This window comes from Drosophila suzukii, chromosome Y (genome assembly GCF_043229965.1).
Source record: "Drosophila suzukii chromosome Y, CBGP_Dsuzu_IsoJpt1.0, whole genome shotgun sequence".
Taxonomy (NCBI): domain Eukaryota; kingdom Metazoa; phylum Arthropoda; class Insecta; order Diptera; family Drosophilidae; genus Drosophila; species Drosophila suzukii.
In genome coordinates, this window is record NC_092085.1 from 12,160,400 (window position 1) to 12,166,531 (window position 6,132).

Genomic DNA, 6,132 nt, shown 5'->3' on the forward strand with positions numbered 1-6,132 from the left:
TGATATTTTTTATTTGATGACGATGGTTGCTTAGTCAATAATGCTTGCTTAATACAAGAACATCCCTTTTTATTTCTGAACGCATCTTTTTTGAAATTTCAAAACATAATCGTGTTAAATCTATTTGCACATCCTTATCATAGGTACCTTCTAAATCAGATAGTTGAATATCAAATTTTTGTAAAGATACACACTTAGGAATAATATGATTATTGTAAAGATATATTACTTGCTGTCTTAATATGGAGTTCCAACATAAAAATGTAGTAAAAAATATGCCTAATCTTAGTAATGATCTCCAGGACTCAGAATCAGACTCAATTTTGTTACCATACTGATTAATCACAAAAACGTACTGATTATCTGATTTCCTAAATCAAAAGTTACAATGAAATTATTTTTACTTTGCTGCATCCAAACCATCGGCAAAAATTTTCGATTAGTTGACAGACCACATTTCAATTTTAAGTTATGAACAACATAATCGAATCCAAAAATGACTTCGTGGTCCTGTTTCTTTCGAGAAGTTTTATTTCTTTTAGTTACACACATGTCCATCAGGTAAGACTACTTTAAATATATGATGGACGTTGATGCACTACGAGCAGTACAAACAAGTGGCCCAACGACACCAAGCACGTGCTTGTTACGGGCGGGGCCCTTTTATCAATTTGGGCAAAAAATACGAGTTCGCGAGGAAGATACAAAAAACAAATAGAGACGGGACACAAATGAAAATAAAAGAAGCATCTAAGAATGAAGCAAATGAGTTAAAATATTAGTTTTTAGTACCGGGATAGAAGTTGAAGTGCAAATTAAATGATAAAGGTTGTTATAATTATTACATAGAACGCGAAAGGGCTCGTGCAGACAAAAATTAGATGTACATCGTGGCAAATTTAGGGGATAATAATTTCGTGTTAGTCTAACAGGAACATTGAAAGTTAAGCGGTTTACAAGTTCTACAGAATCAATATCACCTCTTATAAGATTTTGCATAAAAATAGTACCAAGCATTGTTCTACGATTTGCAAGGGTAGGTAAATTAAGCAATAGTAATCTACTCTGATAGGAAGGTAGCCTTATGTTTTGATCCCAGTTCAAACTACGAAGGGCAAAAAGAAGAAATTTTTTTTGTACCGACTCAATACGGTCAATATGCACTTGATATTGTGGACTCCAAACCGAAGAACAATATTCCAAAATAGGACGGACAAGGGAGGTAAATAATAATTTGGTTGTATAAGGGTCATCAAATTCTTTTGACCAACGCTTTATAAACCCAAGAACACTCATGGCCTTGCTGACAGTGGACATTATGTGGCAGTCAAATTTAAGTTTTGGGTCCAGAAGAACGCCTAAGTCATTAACTGAATATATACGATCGAGTGGCGTATTTTGAAGAGAGTAACTAACAAAAGTAGGAGTACCCCTATGAAAAGTCATAACGTTGCATTTAAGGCAGTTCAAATTTAAAAGGTTATACTCACACCATCCCTGAAAACAATCAATATCTGACTGTAAGTTGAAACCCGACGCTATATCATTATGTGATAAACAAAGCTTAACATCATCAGCATACATTAGTACACGAGAGTGTGTTATGATAGAGGGAAGATCGTTAATAAACAAAGTAAACAGCAAAGGGCCCAAATGACTACCCTGTGGCACTCCAGATGTCACATAGATCAGTTTTGAGGCAGCGTTCTTGAATATAACCCTCTGAGTCCTACCATTCAAATAACTTGAAATCCAAGTTAATAGATTACATGGAAACCCAAGCTGATTTAATTTGAATAAGAGAAGAGAGTGGTTGACAGAGTCAAAGGCCTTACTAAAATCTGTGTATATAACGTCAGTCTGCATTTTATTCTTAAATCCATTTATTACAATAGATGACAATTCCAGAAGGTTGGTGGTGGTCGATCTTCGCTTAACAAAACCATGCTGACACGGTGATATTAGCGAGGAACATAAATGTTGCAAATGAGAAGTAATAATACGTTCAAATGCTTTAGGAATTGCCGACAATTTAGAAATACCTCTGTAATTCTGGGCATCCGCCTTCGCACCCTTTTTGTGAAGTGGAATGATAAAAGAGTCCTTCCAGATAGTAGGAAAAACTGACGATAAAATAGACAAATTAAAAAGTTTAAGAATCGGTTTACATATGGTTGACGCACAAAACTTAAGCACACACCCGGGGAGTCCATCAGGACCGGGAGAATAAGTTGGCGTTGTTTTTTCTAAGTCTTTTACGAGAGAAATTTCCGTAATTTCAGGGGTAAAGATACAATTTGCCTTATTTAAGGGATTAGGGTAGTTAGAATTTGACCAAGCAGCCGAACTATAAGTAGTTTGGAAAAACTCGGCAAATAAATCAGCAATTTCAGAATCCGTCGATGCTCCATTGAGTTAAAACGTACCGATGAAGGCAATGCTGACGACTTACGCTTGGCATTGACAAAGTTGTAAAACTGCTTCGGATCATTTGAAAATTCAAATTTACACCGACTTAAATACATAGAATAGCAATGACTATTGAGAACATTAAAATCCGATCGAGCCACCACATATTTCGAAAAATCAGATGGCTTACCCGATTTCTTATACTTTTTATAAGTGTTTGTCTTAAGGTTTTTAAGTCTTTGAAGCGCATTGGTAAACCAAGGTGGCCTGTTTGTCTTTGAAGGAAACCTATCAGGAACGCATTCATTAAAAAAGGTATTTAACACTATATAGAAGTGTTCAGTGGCACTTTCAATATCCATACAATTGTACAATTCTGTCCAATTATATTGAGAAATCATGTCGTTAAGTTTTTTATAGTTACATTTTCGGAAACATCTCACTTTAGTTTGAGAAACTAAAGGAGAGAGGGTATCAACGCATGGGAGGCAGATTGTCAATTCCATTGTTGGATGATATCGGTCTTCAGGTACAACAAGAGCGTCAATTCTAGATACCGTGACTTCAGACGGGTCTGAAACAAACACAAGATCTAGTTGTCTATTTAATGAATTCCGTATAAAGCTTACTTGCTGTAATGATAATTCTAGAAGACCATCTACAAAATCATGGGCGGATAGAGGTATCGCGACTAGTGAGTCAGTAGGAGGAGACCAAGAAATATCAGGGAGATTAAAGTCACCCAAAACAATCAAAAGGTCACTGTTAGAAAGAAGGGATAGAACAGATTTTATCGCAGACAGGTGGTGCTCATAAATTATTAAATCAGAGCCAGGTGGAATATAGGAACATGTAACAAATATTGAGAATGATTGCAAGGAAACTTTCACACTAACAAATTCAATTTCATTAGGAGTATCAGAGTGAATTCTCTCGGATGTTAGGCTAGTGCTAACGGCAATCAGCACACCGCCTCCCCTACGTGATGAGCGATCGGTCCTATAGGCATTAAAATTGTTTGACAGAACTTCATTGTCAGATATCTCTGGTTTCAGCCAAGTTTCCGTAAAAGCCAAAATATCAGCAGTAAATGCAGAGGAGTCAGCATAAAGCTTGGGTAGCTTCATATTTAGTCCCCTAACATTTTGATAAGCCAAAAATAAACTTTTTAGTTTTTTGGCGCAGTGGAGGGTCTGTTATTTGTTCTCGGTTTATTGGGAACAAATTCTTTTATTACTAAATCATCATTAAGCCAAAAGCTTTCAGAAAGTAGTACCTTAAACACATCAGGCGGAGCAAATATTTTAAACGACGATATACTACGAGCATATGAAAATCTAAATTGTTCCACTGAAATATTCTCGGATGGGAATTTTTCACGAATAAATTCCAAAACATCCTCAGATGTGGTATCTGGGGTGAATCTCGAAACAAATAATTGTTTTCTTTGTGGAACAACTGATAATTTCTTACGTCCCCCAGCAGCAGATTGCACCTCACTAAGCTGAGAGCCAGAAACGGTAACTTCTGTACCTATAGGTACGGTCGGCACCGTAGCCGGCACTGAAGGTTTTTTTACCACCCGACTTCGAGAAGCAGTGACTTCACCTAAAACAGCTGTATCCATAGGCGCAGTGGGTTCACTTACCACAGTGTCAACAGAGACTGCTGCAGCCACCAAGTTCGGATTTGGGGTGGATACCGTGACCGTATTAACTGCCGCTAAGCTGGTTTTTTTACGTTTAGGCGACTCAGTTAGTATTTTTTTATTATTAAATTGGGCACAAACGGAATTGAACCCCTCATTGAGCTGTTTAAAAGCACCAGAGAGATTCAAAAGGCTGTCTCGAGTCTGCTTCATAAAGCCGCTCATCTCAACAACCATTTCCTTGCAGGATCCACATGACCACATGAGTCCAGAATTCTGATCAATAAAGTCTTTGACTCTACCAGTAAATCCTGCCCATTTAACGTGAATTATCGACTCGCAGAGCCAGCAGAAAATAAAAGGGTCTTTAGTTGAAGACGAAAGAGTACAATTTTTCTTAGAGCAGACCAGAGCCATTTTAAGGAAATTAAATAAAATAATATATGAAAAATACCTCGAGTAAATTTGGCACTGGGATCAAATTCCAAAACCACAAAGGCACAAAACACGAAAAAAAATAAGAGCGCGAGATCGCGTAATAATTTAAATGTAAGAGAGCACAAGAGAAACAAGGAAGAACGCTATAGTCGAGTACCTCGACTATCAGATACCCGTTAGTCAGCAAAATGGAGATATGCAAGCAGCAAAGCGAGATTAAAATGCGCCACCTACCGGCGGTATACAGATTTAAGCGTTATGGGCGTTAGAGTGGGCGTGGCAAATTTTTTTTAGGATCAATCGATAGGTATCGACGTGACCAATACATTTCAGTTAAAATTTTTTATCTAGCATGAAAATTGTGGGCGTCACAGATTTTCGCGGTTTGTGGGCGTTAAAGTGGGCGTGGCAAACTTTTTTTGGGTCAATCGATAGGTATTGATGAGAACAATACATTTCAGTTAAAATTTTTATTCTAGCATCAAAACTGTAGGAGCCACAGTTTTGGGCGGTTTGTGGGCGTTAGAGTGGGCGTGGCACTGTGCTGAAACAAACTTGCGCTGCGTAAGAAGCTCAGGAATATGCACGCCAAATCTCAATAGCCTAGCTCCCATAGTTTCCGAGATCTCAGCGTTCATCCGGACAGACAGACGGACAGACGGACAGACGGACATGGCTAGATCGACTCGGCTAGTGATCCTGATCAAGAATATATATACTTTATGGGGTCGGAAACGCTTCCTTCTGCCTGTTACATACTTTCCGACGAATCTAGTATACCCTTTTACTCTACGAGTAACGGGTATAAAAATCTTCTATCGATTGAGCGTTGCTTGTGGGACACTGACAACTTTACGCAGGAACAGTTACAATGTAAAGCAAGCAAGAGAGAGAGAGAGTAAGAGACAAGAGAATAGCACACCAAAAGTCTACCAGAAATTTGGCAGGTTCAGAGAGAGTTTAAGTTACAGTTGTAATATAGAGCGGGAGAGAGAGTGAGAATCAAAGAGTTTTAGCAAGTTTAGTGAGTATAAGAATTACACTAACAAAGCTAGGAGATTAAACAAATCTAATATAAATGTTAAAATAACTATAATCACTGGGAGAACTAGTAAAAAACACTAAACACACTAACCCAGCGGCTAGACTAAGCTTTGTTAATAAACAAACACAAAACACTCGCAAAAAATCACAGAATAGACAAAAATTCAGAGCACAAGAGTAAACACAACCGTTCACAAGCGACGCTAAATCGACTGTAAATATGTTCTAGTCTTACCGGTATATAAAGGAGAAAGCCCTAGCAAGCACACCCTCAGTTGATTAAAAAATCTCAACCAATGATGAACACAGTCGATCGTAATTCAAGCACTATAGTAGATTTTCAATATGTACTTGGTAACAACAAACAAGTTTTCGTTAAGGAACTGGCGTTTATGCCTGCTGGAACTGTTATACCTAACTTTTTCCATTTCAAACCGCCATATAACATAAAAGAATTGGATAATGGAGCTCTTAAGCAGCAGCACCTTAACCAGCAGAACGTAAACGGATTGGATTGATCAGCTGGAGATATTCCATACACAAGTCTTGAAGAAATACTCACACCACTCAATAAGTATCACGCAGTTCTTGTT